Source organism: Pholcus phalangioides, unplaced genomic scaffold (genome assembly GCF_987345545.1).
Source record: "Pholcus phalangioides strain wild (caught in Gottingen) unplaced genomic scaffold, Ppha-v1.0 ptg000022l_1, whole genome shotgun sequence".
Taxonomy (NCBI): Eukaryota; Metazoa; Arthropoda; class Arachnida; order Araneae; family Pholcidae; genus Pholcus; species Pholcus phalangioides.
In genome coordinates, this window is record NW_028301615.1 from 14,907,533 (window position 1) to 14,925,594 (window position 18,062).

Consider the following 18,062-nt stretch of genomic DNA (forward strand, 5'->3'; position numbering starts at 1 on the left):
TGAGCAATTTCATAACACAGCTCGCGTGTGTATCTGTAGTTTTTGTAGTTTCTGAGATTGTAATATGTTTTATAAGACATAAAACCAGATAAGGAAAATAAATATTAAAAAAAAGAAGAAATATATATATCGTAATAGTTTGGAATATACGGAATGATTGTAGGATAAAGAGAAATGAAATGCTTAAGGGGGAAAAGAGATTATGAAACACACACACATTTCACTGGCATCATATGAGTTAAGGGAATGCTTCAAAGGAGAACAACATTTTTTGGTACTAATCTTTTTCTTTCTCTCAAGGAGAGTTCTATTTCGTGAAAATTCCTACAATGTCCGTCATTGTGCAATATATGGTACGATTCCTATCATTTGCGAAAGAATTATTACTGTAGAAAAGAAAAAATGTCGTTCCTCATTTAACACTGGAAGTTATCGATCAAGTAATTCACAATATTGCTTTTTTGATTCCGGTAAAAGTGAATTATTTTTAGTATTTATCAAATTTTTCAATGAAGCGTGAGCATTACCCATAATCGTTGGTAAGAGTGATGATTTTTAGGTACTTATTAAGTTTATGAACGATGCTTGGGTATTATGTATAAACCCCGGTAAAAACTGATGATTTTCAAGCAATTATCAAATTTACAAACGACGCTTAAGTATTATGCATAATCATTAGTAAAAGTGATAAAGTATTTAGAATTTATCAAATTTTACAATGGTGGTTGGATAGCTTGCATAGTCACCGGTAAAACTGATAATTTTTTGTATTTTTTTAAATTTAACAAAGGTGCTTGGCTATTATGCATAATCACCGGTAAAACTGATAATATTAAATTACTTATCAAATTCACTAACGACGCTTGGGTTATCACGCACAGCGCCGGTAAAAGTGATAATTATTAATTTATAAACTACATCAAATATAGCAATGACTCTTGGATAATAAGCATAATCATCAGTAAATTTTAGTAGTTATCAAAAAAAATCAGCTATTAATGACGATTAGGTGTTATGAACAATCACCGATTAAAAGTAATAACTTCTTTCCATCATTTATCAAATTTATTAACGATATTTTAATATTATGCCCGTAAAAGTGATAATTTTTCAAGTATTTATCAAATTTACTAATGGCTTTTGGGTATTATGCATAATCACTGGTAAAACTGATATTATTTACTACTTATCACGTTTACTAACGGTGTTTGGTTATTAAGCGATCGTCGGTAAAAGTGAATTTATCAAACCTACCGAGACGACTTACGATTATGCATAATTACTGATTTAACATTTAGCCCTAGCACACACACACACACACACGCATTCGTGCTTCGTTATACATGTTGAATTCATTCCTAAAAATATTTCGGTGTAACGCCCTCGTCTAGAAAAAAAAAGAAAAACCGGTGAGAAAACAACGAAAAAATATTAAGAGAATCTTTCAAACGAGAAGAACATTTTCGTACTAATCTTTTCTTCTTTGAAGGAGAGTCGAAAATCCCCACGCTGTCTGCTATTGTGCAATATGCTGCGATTCCTAGTCATTTGCGAAGGAAAATATTTCGTTATTCATTTAATACGGAAAGTTATCGATCACGTAATTTACACAATTGGTTTCTTTATTCTCATATAAAGATCTCAGATTCCTTCTTTAATTTTGTTATGTATTTGCCTTGATTGACAGCTGATTTTCTTAAGTACCAAAAGGTTATGACATTCATGGATGAAAAGATATTCTCGTATATTAAGATTGTCAGTTTTAACGCACCAGATGGCGTTATGATTTTTTTTTTCTTTTACTCCCTAGCGTTTAATGAGTAATTTGCGATTTTTTTCTAAATTTTATTTTGTAAAGTTAGCTGACAGCTTAATGGTGAATAGTTGTTTAAATAATTCTTGATAAATATTCAACGGGGATATTGATCTCGCTTATTGCTTGGGAAGTTTTTCCGCACGAAGATACTTCAGTTATGTATCAATCTATGTGCTTTATATGAAATTCAGTGACAAATACAATCTCAGTTACAGAGAAGTTCATGTGCCACAGTATATAGTTTACCTCAAACATGATACTTACATTTTACGTACCATAAAAATTTCGAGCATTCACCATCTTTACTTCGAAATATGGGAGACAGATGGCAGCGAGCAGCAAGAGCACTAAATAACCATTACCCTGACAGAATAAATGCGCTGTGGCTACGTATGCACATACATACGCACGTTCCTTCATGTACCGATTCGTTAGAAATTTCGCAGAGGGATGTGTAAGAGGTGCATGTAAGGTTACATGGTACTATAGCGAAGCATGTCGATAACAGGCGCCTAAGAGACCGAAAGATTTGTCCACTAACGGGAAGTGCCTTTTAAAAAGTAATAAACTATCGTACGCAACTAATAGTAACCACGCTGACGTTTTTCATAAAAACTGTCGGTTGAAGGAGAGTGACCGTTAACGGGAGATGTCCCTTATGAGAGATTCATCTGTCTTTTTATTTTAGTATACACCTTATTTAACCCCTAGGCTGCGGAAATACTCGCAAAAATGCTGCTCTCAGAACGGATGAGTAAAAAAAAATATTTTTTTAAAGTTGCTTTGTGTAAAAAATGATAATCAAACTCATTCGTTGCAAATACAGTGATACCTCGGCTACCGAAGACAATTCGTTCCGAAATCATGTTCGTTAGCCGTAAACTTCGTAAGCCGATGTATTACTGTGGAGTGAAACCTATCTAAGACGGACACCTAACGAAACGGAAACCTCTCTTCGACGGAATCAACACAAATAGCCGCTGTGGTGGTCCAGTGGTCATAGTGACGGACTCGCATTGCGACATCCCGGGTTGAAACCCCCGTTGCACAGTGGTGGTCGGCATGAAGTTGGTTTTCTGTGGTTCCCAACTTCGAGGCGCGAATGCGAGCTGATCTCCCCGTCTCGCCACAGAGAGCAACAGGCCTACAAACAGTACCAATATATAGTGAATCATTACACTTCACTTCTGAAATATAGATGGCAGCACTGAAAAATCAGACAACTCGACATACCATTCAGACTGTTAGCTACTTACAGTTCCGGCAGTACTAACTAGGTAGTAAATTGCCCATGGTAATAGACCCAAGTCGTGCTAGGTTTGAAAGACGCCTTCCGTTAACGATCAAATTTGAAACAAATTTTCAACGATTGTCAATAACTAGCTATTAACGGGCACTCCCCACTAACGGGCAATTGTTCTGGTCCCCAGGGTGTCCGCTGTCGAGAGGCTCTACTGTAGTGTAAAAGAGAAAAAATAGGACAATTTCTAACCCGTAGATTTTTTTAGGTGAAACCCATTCGTCATTCATCCTTGGTGCAGTGCTTTATTGTGGTATATATTTTACTGATAATTTTATTATGGAATGACTAACCGTAATCCGGGGCTACTTTGCACCAACGCTGAAAAAAAGGATTCAATGCTAGTTAGAGGATCGAATATTTACAAATAGTTTCGGTTCTACCCGGCAGAAGACATTATCAGTCAACTTACAGTACGTATTTAGTTGCTGATGATTTCCTCATTTTGCAAACGGAAAAAAGTTGTTCTAGCTGAAACTAAGCAACACGATTCACTCAAACAGATGAGTTGACCGATAACGTTTTCTGCCGGGAAGAATCGGAACTGTTTGGATGTAGTCGTTACAATGCTGCCGATGTGATGGGGTTGGCGTTAGCCCCGTTCACATGGGAAATAGAAAAAGCTGGTTTAAATCCCGCTTGAAGAATTTCAACCAATCACTCTTCTCCATTCCTTTCCTTACGAAGGAAAAGTGTCATCAACCGCGTGCTAGAACTCGCAATGCTATGCTCCCAGTATTTGCACAAGTAAACGGGGTTGTTGAGTCTTTTTTTTCAGCATTGATGCAAAGTTGCCCGTGTTTGTGCAAAGTAGCCCCCGATTACGGTAGTTGGTGGGAACACGTCCATACATACTATAACAAGACCAGGAGATTTTATAACCGATTTATAACATTTTGGTGCACACATTGGTGCTAAATTTTTCGATAGCATCATTGAAAGACGTTACGTAGTACCATCTTACCATCTCTGGAAATAAAAACAGCCAAAAGATGGTTTTTTTTAACTACTTATAATATCCGACATACACCAAGCAAGAAGTTGAATAAATAAACGAATAAAATGACACATACGAAAATATTTCTATAGGAATATGGCAGTCATAATGTTCGAAATCAAACTTAAAATTGGTGGTTTTTTTTTATAATTTTTTTTTCAAAAATGTGTAAATATTGATTTTCATTTCATAAAATTTACTTTTTAAAATTATCTTCTTTTACAGATCATCTTTAACACACGGATAAATCAAAGCATTCTTTAAAAAAATGATATTATGAATGCAGTCCCACAAAAAAGTTCTCCGAATTAATACACAGAGACCTTTTATATTCACACAGTTTCTAAACTAAATCGCTACTAGGTCCATCCATATCATTCATTTCTTATTTTCACCATTATATTTTCCAGTCATTTCTTAGAAACATTTTCTTTCTCTGAACTGGTTATTATAATTATTTATTCCTATATATTTTATTTATTTTGTCACCAAATGAAAAAAAAAGATCAAAAGAAATGTATTTTTCCTTCCCAAGAAAATAATATTTTTTTTCTGTATTTACTAAATTTAATTCCTTTCGCTTTGTTTCTAATTCAATTTCTGTTCACTGTTTGCTACATTTGCTTTTACATTGCGTCGTATGAGATTAAAAGAAATATTTTGTCATATAAGAAAATATTTGAATAGGAAAAGATCAAATATAGTATTGAAATAGGAAAACAAATATATTACATGAATATCTTCGAAATAAGTTTTATCTTAATTCCGTCCAATGCAAAATATAGTTAAACTCGGTTATAACGACCTCGGTTGTAACGAGAACTCGGATATAACTTCAGTTATTGAAGATGTGAACTGATTGCCACAAAGGTAATGTCAACGAACCTTTCTTATAAAGTCTATGAAAATGCAACGATCTCGGATATAACGACACATTTTTCGTCGCTTTTGCTTCCGTCTCTGTAATGCTTTGCAAAGAAAATACTGGAATTTGAAATCATCACATTGAGGCGATGTTTGTCTGTTTTTCTATTTATACCTAACGTTCAAAAAAATATTTATTACATTCTTGACACTTCGACTTGATAATTGCCATGACCCGTATACGTATTTCCACTCCTCCTCACATTTTTTCTTCAATAACAATATCCCGTTTTTCCCAGTTTTCTCAACAAAGCTCTTTTCAATGCATAATATTTACTAGAATCAGAGATTAAGGTAATTTGAATAATTTATAAATTGTGTTATAATAAATATGAATATTCATCTCTAATATTTGCCATGTTTTTCCTTTTTCCCTCTTACAAATAAACTGACACTACTCAGGCATATGTAGCGCCCATTCTGGAGGAGGTATTTTGATGAAACTTGGCAGTAGGATATATGGACTATGGAAGAGAAAGAAAGATTCAATAAAAATATAGTTCAATTTTTGATCACTAGGTGAGAAAGTAGCACATTTTATAGTAGTTACCTTCTTCTCTCATGGCTCAATTAACGTATTTACCAACTTTCAATGGAATACGCTCACCACAACGGGGGTTGCATAGGTAGACGTAGTGTTAGTATAATTTAGCTGAGTAGTGACAGTTTAACTTGACCTATGTAGCGCTCGTTGTGGTGGATGCATTTTATTGAGACTTTGCATATGAGTTATTTGGACTATGTATTATCTAAATAACGAAACAGAGTAATATCATAACATGGGGAAAATTCGTTTATAGTTATCGGGGCTTCGAAAAAAGGTAAAAAAATTTTCTTTCCGTCATTTTTTGCGGAGATTCTGAGGCTAATAAGGTTCAACCAAACTCTTTTTTTTCTCCCGTAAGCTATCGTTATCAGGCTGCAATACTATGTAGGAAGCTAGAAGGTGTTCTCTTCTCTCTCTCTCCCTTGGACTATGAAAAAAAGACAACTGGGAAGAAAAGCGCCATTTTTTCACTTGGTGGCAAACAAATGAACTATTTATTGAATTTTTTTTCCCCCATTGTCAATATATTCTATGTATACCAAGCTTTATCAAAATACCCCCTTCACAATATGCGCTACATATGTTTGCTTGTAACCACCCTGTAAATTTTAGATGACCTATACTTTTGCTGTATCACTGTATTTCTTGATGAAGATTTAAGCACATATATATAAGCAATTTCATAGACTATTGGCAACATTTATGATGAGAACCGGTGCCTCGTAGTTATGATTCCGTATTTCCCGTATTTTTCTCGCCCAATATGGTCACCCTGATCTTAAAAAAATGTATCGTCATGTGCACAATATTTGATAACATCTAATTACATTTTTCGTAAATTAATGTCGAAAAAACGTCAACTTCGTCCAATATGGTAACGACAAAATTTTATGGAATCTTCAATGCCATTTGTATATGTCAGTTTGCTGTATATATTTGTTTGTCTTCAATGTCGTTTTATAACCAAGTTTGACTGCATTCCGTAAAATACTATAGGAATAATACCGGTGTTGTGTGACGAGAATGTCACGTGTGTTATGGTAATAATAAGTTTAATACTTCGATAACAACCGGCCGCTATATTGGATTATGCCCTTTTCGTGGTCATCTTTTATGTCGCATCTTGTTTTTGAATGTCCAATACTTTATATATATACAGAGCGATGCAAGCTACCTTATTGTTTGTATCAAAATAGCATTTTCATGCCGATACATTTTTTGTCTGCTCTTGATTCTGGAATATCATGTCATATCTCGTATAAGATGGCTGTAAAAAAAAAAACTGTCTTCCATATTGAGTCGTAAATCTGTGTATATGTTTATCTACGGTTCCGTGTAATCCTCCTACGAAAGAACTCTGTCCCTTCGTCATATCTGTTGACAAGATAGCGTTGCTTCCTCTGGAAATTGCTCTTTTACGTGTCCCTGCTCTTTTTCTACACTTGGGAAATTATTCTGTGAACAGTGAATTTATTCCTTCAAGACCATGTTCGAATAAAATTACATTGCTTGTTGTATATATGCAGTAGGCGCCGCTTATTAAATTATCGGATAATGTTATCATTCGAGGAGTGCAGTTGTCACTTTTCCAAAGAACGGAACAGACTAATATGACATGGGGAAAATCCGTTTATAGTTATCGGGGATTCGGATAACGTTAAAAAAAATTTGACACCTTGTCTTTCCGTCAGTCTTTTGTGGATTCTGAAGCTAAGGTTCAATCTAAGTCTCTTTTTTTCCGTAAGCTATTATCAGGCTGCAATACTATGTAGGAAGCTAGAAGGTGTTCTATTCTCTCTCTCTTGTTGACAAACATTTGCGTACTCCGTAATCGGTCCGTAGTAATCACTTTAATCCATCTACGTTGGGGCTGCTTTTGCAATAGCCAATTATTACTTTATCGAGTAGCAAGGAATCTTTGAAACATATTGTAGAGACAGTTTCATTCTAACACCTAACAATGACTGAATAAAAATATACAGGATTTCAGCTTAAAGGGAAAAAAAACAAGTCCGGTTTTATAATTAAAAAAAATGGAGTGAGATTTTACATTTTGTCACCAATTATTGTAGGAAAGAAAAACAGAGTTGTCACATGTTTTTCCAATCCTCTTTTACCATACGTCCCATTCGACCAAACGGGATGTGTATTTACCGTACTTGCAAACAGGATTTTTTCCGATATACCGTGTTTCCTCGAAAATGAGACCTACCCCGAAAATAAGCCTTAGCTGAAACCGCGATACAGATTTATTCGTCAATGAGATGCATTTAATATGTCATTGCAACACATGACGGATGTATTGAGGTACATAAAATAGTAATGGTTTAATTATTATTCATTATCAAATAAAAGTGTTAATAAATGATATCATTGAAATTGATACATGAAATAAAATATAAACAAAAATTAAATTTTTGTTAACAGCTAAGCAGGTCTAATTGGACGAGAAGTGAACGACTACGCCTACGTAAACAGATCAATCGGAGACTTTGACTTTTATCAAAGAAAACAAAGAAAAATACTACTCATGTGTTTCTGATGATAAATAAACAACAGATGATAATAAAAAACGTCCGGTATTAAATTAAAAAAGTTTTAGGAACATTATTTTATAAAACTTTAAAAATGCAGCCAATACGCGTGTTGGTTACATTCGAGTAAATGTAACCGAATAGGGATTATTGGTTTTCATAAAAGAACTTTCTAAAACTTTTATAGTGTAATCCCGGCCTATGACATATTCCATCTACCTAATGACAGTCGTTATCATAGGCCGGGTTACACTATAAAAGTTTCGTTAAAGCTTTTGATGAAACTTAAGAAATGCAACTGATAAACGTATCAGTTACAGTCGAGCGAATGTGACCAATAGACTTATTGACTGTTTTTTTAAGTTTTGTAAAATATATTTTATCAAATTTTTATGGTTTAATCCCGTCCATAAGTAAACAACCAATAAAGTTCAAAGCTGAGGACTGAATAAAGCGACGAGTATTTCCGGTGAGCATGGACATATTACCTCGTTTTGTAATTTGATCATTTTTGTCGCATCACGGTCATTTTCAGCACACAAGGGATAATTAGACCGGGACCTATAATTTAATGCCGATTCCGAACGGCAGGCGTGTTTTTAATAGTCATCGAGAGGTTGGTGCGCTAACCTACCGATGGGGACTATCTGCGGTAGCAATGTTTTCTGCGGTCATGTCGTCGTTTCTGTTGTACTCCTGCATCAGGAAAGTTTTCTGACAAGCACAAACCGAGTATCGAACTCGCTATACCTCTAAACATCATTTGGTACTTTAGGCGAGTATCTTATCGACCAGGGCTACCGCGCCCCTGCCTCGTTTGATCCCGACAATTTAAACCGAACTTCCTGTTTACTTTAACCGACGACACCCAAAAGAAGTGCTTCATGAAGTTGCAATTTTTTGTCCATTTTTGTAACCATCATTCAAAGATGTCTTCAAAAAGATGGAGTTATTCTATCAAAATCTAAACATTAGCGTATGCATTTTCAGGATGCTCATAATATAAGCCCTAATGCATTTTTAGAAGCAAAAATTAATATAAGAACGGGTCTTATTTTCGGGAAAACACGGTAGTTATCATTCGGTTATTGTTATCAGAAATCCCGACTCTCAATGTAATCACATTAAGCGGCACGGACTGTATTTTTTTTTAATCTCCCGTTTGAGTGAAATAACTGAAGAGCGTATTAAACGAAATATGCGTCAAGTGCAAAACAGTGCTGTATTTTTGAGGTAAAAAAAGAAATTCAGAATACGAAGGGATAAAAATATAATGCGGTGATTCAAATGCCCGAATGCGTCAAACGGGAACTTGTAATTTAATTGTGATTTTGGTCACTAATTATTGCCTTTTTAATTGTCTACCGGTGTTTCTTGGATTATTCTATTCAACATATTATCAATTATGTACGTTTTTCCTTGGGAAGCCAATTATTACATTCGCTTATATTTCCAATGCTAATTATAATAGACATGTTTTGGTGGTAATCCACACAGTCTATTACGAATAATGAATGAACTTTTGTTATTTTTATAATCCAATTATTATTGTAAAATGAAATCAGTGGCTAAATGTATTTAATTAAGAGCGTAATTAGAGAGATAGCACTACGAAATATTAGTGATGACACAAGCGGTTTCTTATTGGATTTATTTTTTAAATTCCAAACCATGCACTGATTTGACTTTTATTTGTGTGTGTGTGTTTTACAGGTTCACATTCAAAAATCCTTCAACCTCTTGACCTGATGATTGCTGGATTTTTGAAAATGCTATGTTCTGCATCGCTATGCTGTATAGAGGGTGCATGGCTAAATTACTGGTGACTCTTTAATCCCAGAGACATACTTTCAGTATGAAAAAAGTATCCAGGTAACGTGTTGACCTCAGATACGTCAATCTTGTTGCAAGTGGTTTATAGTTAGTGAAATAAAAATCCTAACTTTTTATAAGGACACCCTGTGCTGAAGAACCCAATTAGAAAATTGTTGCTCTGTCTATCTTGCTGCCAGAAAAAAATCACATTTGCAAGTGCAATTCAATGAGTTATATGAGTTTTTAAAAAAAATGGAGGAAAATTATATAGGGTAAAAAAATAGCATAAACTCAACGAAAAAATGTTCCCCTTCTCTCATTTACGCTGGTTTTTCAACAACCTTTCTTCACTTTTTGAATTTAAATATTAAATATATTAGTGAATATTGCACTTGGAAACGTTGAATTTTCTTTATTGGCCTCCGAAGAAACATGGCAACGACTATTTAACTGGGCTTTTGAGCACGGGGTGACCACATAAATGTTTATTTGTTTTAATAACTTTCCAACCCTTTGTAATATGAATGGCGTATCTGAGTTCTACGCGTTATTTTGGTACTTTTTTTAAACTGAAAGTATGTCTCTAGGATAGGTGTGCTCCATTGACAAATCAAATTTACTAAATATCTGGACTTAATGATAAAATAAAAGTTTTTCTCGACTGTATATAGAGGCGTCACCGGCTGAAAACCGAAAAGTAATAACTGGAATTTTACAGAAAACATGAAAACATAGTAACCGGTAAATAGTTACACCGGTAACAGCAGCATTGAAATAAACTATTATCAAATCATATATATTGTTCACTTTGCTGCTGCACATCAGTTTTAAACACACATTCAATTTCACTTCAGAACTATTGAACATAGTTTCGTTCCTATTCCATAGGTGGCACCAGATATCCAACGCCTTTTCTCTCATACGTAACAATATTGCTGTTTCATATAACAGTTTCACCGGAACAGCTGCTCTTGATTTCGTAGAATTGCATTATATTCTACTGAATTCTATGAGCACGTTCATGATAGAATTTTTCTCGTATAGATACGAGTATATGGATTTCTACCTGGAAATATTCTTATATATATATATTCCTGGCGAAGGAACAGAGAACTTTGACGTTAGTGACTTTTTTTTATCTTTAACGTGATTTGTTTTTCGTTTTTAACATAGTCGAAGGAGATGACGTGTTGAAAGGTGAATAAGCGTTCCGAAAGAAAATAATCTCAGAATCGTTACTACCACCAACCAACATCATATCGATCTTTCGTCTGAGCCGTTTTCCCTTGAAGTTTGACACGTTAGTTTCCCCGAATAACGTGAAAATGATCAATAAGTTGCAACGAAATTGTGACGCTGTTCAATTTCGATGTCACGCCTTCCATTCACGAGGCGAGCTATGCGTCTAGTTTGACGTGGCAAAATTGTAAGAATAACAAAAAAAATGAAAAGACACTAAAAAGAAATTGTCAATGCATAGGATATATTTTTAGTTTTCTATGAATGCGAAAGTTAGAATTCATGGGCTGTACTTAAGTATAGGAAAATAAAAAGTATTTTCGTTGGCGTTGACTCCCTTTTCATCCATGTATACGCTTTCTGGGATGGGTGGGACCGTACAATTCTGTCTTAATTTCAAGCACATGTTCGTGAAAGCGTTACATGGCCAAGTTGATGAATGAATCGATTTGAATCTTCCTTTAACATAAATTTATCATCGCAATAAATACTCAGTAAAAGAGTTATGATGGATTCTTACATCGCCAAGAAAAGATAAAGCATCTGGTGTTGGTTGGCATTACGATTTCAATGAACTGTAGCTACATTGCAATCTCTCTCAACGCTTAAATGCGTAGCTCTTTGCATGTGTGCGAAGATCTCTTTAAACTACAATTACTGCTGCCAGATTGAGGATAAAAGTTGTGAATTGCTCTTGCACATAAGGTGAGGTCATATTCTTCCTATTTTATATTTTGAATTTGCCAACAACAATAACGGTAACCAATCAATATTTGTTTGTTGAACATGTATAGCTGCGATTTCGGTAATTTGTTAAAAAATGTTGGTTCTATTTATTTATTTACTTTTAACTTCGACGTTTGCAATTCAAATTTTCTTTCATTCTGTAGTTTGAATCATGAAGAAAGCAGTTATATACATTTGGAAAGTTATGTTACTTCAATACATTTATTTTATGTATGTTTTTTAGGTTTAGCACGTCTTCAATAAGTCCCTGTGTAAGCAGTAAAAATCGGAATAGATTTTTCCACCTTTCAATACGTGTCATTAAAAGAGAAAAAAAAATTATCAGCTCGAAAAAAATAGGCATTTACAAGTTAACCCATTATTTGTCATCGCCTTCTTTTGGGACGTTTGTTTCCATTTACATAACTACCTGACCTGAAGCCACGGAATTTTTAGTTTTGATTGTTGTACCTAAATTTTAAACTGACTGCTATAAACGTTACAATTTCAATAAAAATATTATTCTAAAATAAACAACGATTACTTAATTAATAATTTCAATTTATTAAAAAAAAAATTCTCAAATAGTTTTCCTTTTACATCTCACTCGTTATCGATTTTATGTAAATTTTTCTTTTGAAAAAGTTAAATATTTTGACATATGCTATAGAGTGGTTAGGCGGTTAGGCAGAGATAGAATCGTACTGTGCATGTCTGGGTTCAAATACTGGTTCGGGCATATAGATGTGTACTAACTCTTAACAAAATCCCTTGGACGGATCGTGATGATCCCTTTGGAATACGTGGGGGAATCACATTATATAACGAGTTAATCGGATCTTTCACGTTTGTGGTTCTCACTTGATTCATTACGTAGTGAATGGAAATTATTACAGGCTTTCAAAATCTGTTTAAGTTATTTTCAGACCGTAAATTGTCCCAAGTCACATGTCTGGGTTGTTTTTGGTCATAAAGTAGGATAGCCAATACCATCAAAGGATTAGGTGCAAAAGCGCTCCATTATACAAGAGCGATTTTCGATTTTATTCTTTTGATAATCCAAAGGGGACGATAAAAAGCCAATAGTCAAATGAAAGTCAATATTGCAAAATTAATCATAAATAATTTCATAATTATTATGATAATAATAAATAAAGAAATAATTTAAAAATTTTTGAATATAGAAATAATTTAGAATTATTGGAACAGATAATCCCGGAATTAATGGAAATAAGATTTTGAAATTCATGAAAATTCATAATTAATGAAAAACATTTTTAGAACTATTCAAAGAAATATTCTCAGCATTATTGAAATATTCTCAGAATTATTTAAGAAATATGTTCAAAATTAATTTATATTTGATGGAAAATAAATTTCAGAATTAAGGAATTTTTTCATATCTAATGAAAAAATGATTTCAAAATTTATGTAAATTATAATTTAATGAAAAAATTGCTTTCAAAATTCATAATGAAAAAAATGATTTCAAAATTTATGTAAATTATAATTTAATGAAAAAATTGCTTTCAAAATTCATAATGAAAAAAATGATTTCAAAATTGAAGTGAATCATTATTCAATTAAAAAAATACTTATTTCTAGGAGAAGTGGAAATTCATATTTAGTGAAAAAATAATCTCATAATACACTGCTGGCCACCCAAATTGCAACACCAAGAAAGACAAGAGATATCGCAACAATATTTATTTTGTAGATAACATGTTGACCAAGCATCAAATGATTAAATTTATAGACTTCTGTGAAGTGTGGTTCCTGCCAAAATCAGTAGCCAGAGTAGCCGCCATTGTTGGAGATCACCGCTGCCACACGCCTCGGCATTGATTCAAAGATACTTTGGATGTGTTCTTGGGGTACAGCAGACCAAGCAGCTTCCACGCGTTGCCAAAGTTGATCTGGTGTGGCAGCTGGGGATGTAATCTGGGTCAATCGTTGAGCAACCATGGACCACATGTTTTCTATCGGCGAAAGATCCGGAGAGCGAGCTGGCCAGGGAAGCAATTCAATCTGGCGATTGACGAAGAACCTTTGGACAATGCGTGCCACGTGTGGTCGCGCATTATCCTGTTGAAATATGGCTGTGGGCAAGCCCTGAAGGTAAGGAAGGACAACTGGCTCCAACACCTCGGAGATGTAGCGCTGGCTTTTTAAAGTACCGGCAATGCGTACTAGAGGAGTGCGAGAGTGATATCCAATACCGCCCCATACCATAATACCCGGTGCAGGACCAGTGTGGCGGTGCATAACGCAGCTGTTCAGCATCCTCTCTCCACGGTGTCTCCAGACTCGAATCCGACCATCGTGGTGTTGCAGACAGAAGCGTGACTCGTCAGTAAAGACAATTTCATTCCATTGTGCCGTCCACATCCTTCTTTCATCGCACCATTGGCGGCGGAGACGTCTGTGGTTCTGCGTCAAGGGTAGACGAAGCAATGGACGTCTTGCGGACAGACCACTCTGCTGTAAACGGCGTCGAATGGTACGCGCAGACACTGGATGATGCGGTACAGACTGAATGTGCTGTGCTATGGTTCGTGATGTGGCTGAGCGATCCGTCACTGCCATACGCACAATACGCCTGTCATCACGTGAAGTGGTGCACTGAGGTGGATGCGATCGAACACGTCGGTCCGTCGTACCCTCCTGCATCCAACGATCACATATCCGCATTACAGTTGTTTGGTTTCGTCCAACACGACTACCGATTTCCCTGAAAGATAATCCACAATCTCGGTAGGCCACTATCCTTCCTCTGTCGAACTCGGATACTTGATCAAAAGATGATCGCTGTTTTCTACGAGGCATAATTGATCGTTTTTTTGAAAAAACCACAAGAAAAACACAATTGCCGTACTTCAAATCGTCGAAATCTCCAAGCCTTAAATAGCGCTTTGAAGTGGCGCCACAGGCGCGCGTGATGTGCGTCTGCGCTGAAATTCTAATCATTTGCATATCTCACCTCCGCTAATGCATGTTGTAAATTTCATATTATTTGCATGCTTCCTTCAGGGTGTTGCATTTACGGTGGCCAGCAGTGTATATGTGAAATTATCATATAGTATAGGACCACTTGTTCCACTCAAAGCCCTGGGACACTTTGTCCCACCCGTTAAGACGCCATTCGGTGAATTTGGTACCGCAATATGACTTGTAGCCCCTCTTGCTAAATACAAATTTGTTTTTTGACCCGCAATGTGTGTAAATTCATAATCTGGCCGATTATGCTGGAAGTTTGAAGTCCCCCGGCATAAATAATCTGACCGATTATGGCTGTTTGATTCCGTTTGATATTATCTTCTACGACATTTCGATTTCTGTGAGTCAAAAACCGTCTATGCATCAAGAAAGAAAAGGTTCACATAACGTATATGGACTGGTTTTACGCTGAACTAACTCCTTTTGTCTAGAATAAGATTTTGTCGTTCTGAATAAATTTCCCCAAAATTTTCTCCTTATTGTAGTGCGGATGGTATAGTAGTAATAGTAGTTAGTCTTAGAGAGAGAGAGGAAAAGTAATTTTCTCCTGTTCTGATTTTCCTCCCCCCTGCATTGGAATTCAAGACTTGAAAGCCCAGTCATTAGCTACTGGGCTCTCGACTAAAATCCCCAGCCATTAATATCGCAGGACTAACGCGTCGCTTGGAAGCTTTCGTGACTGAATCTCAATATCGAATGCTTAACTGCTTTGCTGCTGCCGTAGACTTCGGGGAAACGAACGAAACTTCTCCCAGGCTATTAATTAAGCGATGGCGAGAGTTCCATTCCTGCAACGAAAATTCTTCAATCACGGGGCACTACGGGAATTACATGATATTAGGAATTATTATTATTATACACCAAAACATGATAGTTCTCATGCTTACAACCACTACTCTCACATCAATATGTACATGCGTATGCATCCTAAAATTTCGGGAACATTGCAGGAAAATTATTTTCAGATATCTATGAAGATGTTTTATTCGAATTTATATGACGTTATGAAGTTTTGTGTATTTTCTTATGTTGGCCAGAGCCGCAGGGGCTTGTGAACTGGTGTTGTCGCACAGGACCCCATGGTGTAGGAAGGCCCCTCACTTATGGTGTTTGAAGTGAAAAAATATATACATATAGGCCACAGTGGAAGCTCGCTATAACGGTACTCGATATTACGATGAATGCCTCTACAAAGATATTTTTTCTAAGCTTTGTTTGGAAATGTCTATAATCTAATGCTAAACTGATGCCTCTCGATATAACGATACCGCATAACGTCTCTTGGACCGCAGAGTGTTGTAATATCGATATTTCACTGTTTATCAAATGCACCTTTTTTTGTAGTAAACAAAGGTGTCTTAGGTCCAGCTGATTTGAATTTCCTCCAACGTAAAATTTCCATCAATTTTGAAATTATGTTCTGAATTCAATTAATTCTGGAAGTTTTTCTCTCATTAATTCTGAGTTTCATCAATTCAGGAAGTTTTTCTCTCATTAATTCCGAGTTTCATCAATTCAGGAAGTTTTTCTCTCATTAATTCCGAGTTTCATCAATTCAGGAAGTTTTTCTCTCATTAATTCCGAGTTTCATCAATTCAAGAATTATTTCTCTGATTAGTTTTGCGGTGTTCATCCTCTGCATTGTGGGATTTTTTTCTCTCATTAATCCTGAATATTCATTGGTGCTGGAATTAAAGGTTTCAATCACTTCTTACTTTTAATTCGTCAATTCGAAATTTTCATTATATTTTGTGTTAATTTACATTTAGTTGTGACAATAAATAAACTACATATTATGCTTAGGCTTGTACTATAATATCATATAAATATGTTCCCTCTGGATCCTTAACTTCTAACCTCCTTTGCACACTTCTTCAGGGAAAAAATCACGCTCGTACCGATTCCACATCTTGTGCAGAGTGGATACTACCGGCCTCCCAGTAATTACAAACGTGATTCCTTTAGGGAAACTAATATGCAAAAGTGTTCTCTGTTTTAGGATCGGACGAATATTAAGGGAGTTACAATGCTTTGAAATTTTATGACGCGTCAGTTTTCTAACGGCCAATAACGCGTTAAACATCTGACAAAAAAAAATTACCCATGCAATGATTGAAAATAAACTGGAATATTCAATCCCGTTAGAAGCCAAGTTATTTTCTTTCACAATTGGGGCTTTTTCCCCTCCAAGTAGGGTGATGTTAAACTTGTTATTGCGTGTTACCTTCGTCCCACTATATATTGACAAATTTACCTTCAGATGTATAAAGTATTAGCCAAACGACATCCATCGGAAAGTCTGTTTTATGAACATCAATTCTTTTTTGCCAAAATGCGGTAATTTATTTTCCTTCACTGTAAGGTCAAATTTTTTGAGGGAAAGGGCATGAGAAAACTCGTTTTCACAACTTTATCTTCCTTTATTACTCTCAGGGTTATAGCATCGCTATCAACCTTAAAACGCCAAGGTCTATGATTGGTGCATGTTCGGTTCGGCAGGATTCGAAAGTGACGTAATAAATTTTTAATGCATTATAACTCCATAATTTCATAGGTCAAATCAAAAAACTGAAAATGTTTTTCCATATTAGTATTTCACAAGGAATCGTGTGTGTAATTATTGGGCGGTCGATAGTATCCACCCTGTATGTCAGACGGTGTTCTTTGTCCCACGGATGCTTTTTTTCTAGGAAACTGTTGTTCCCGTGTTATTTTGTGGCGGCTCCATTATTTTCAAAAGCCATCCAGGTGCGTCAAAATGTAACATCGTCTACTGCTCGCTGTGTTTTTCACTATGCACGGCGTATAACGTGTAGTATATCACAGATAGGCCATTAATTTTTCGAGGAGTTTTATAGTTATTCGAATTAAAAAAAAATGTCTTTTTATTTGATCATCCAAAAAATTCCAATTACAAAATAGTTACCCTGTCTCTGCTGGGCCCAAGTGAAGAAATTCCGCGTTTCTGAGTGTAATATTCGCTGAGATATTCGAATTCGAAAACATTGAAATGAAGAAAAGAACCGCCTAAACTCTTTAATGGACAAGCTCATTCTTCGCTTTACATGCTGCTTTTTCCCTCATTCTGAGAATTTTTTTGAATTCTGAGAAATTCGCAATCTCCCCACCCCTTGGCGTATTGCTCAATATTTCCACTACATGTATAT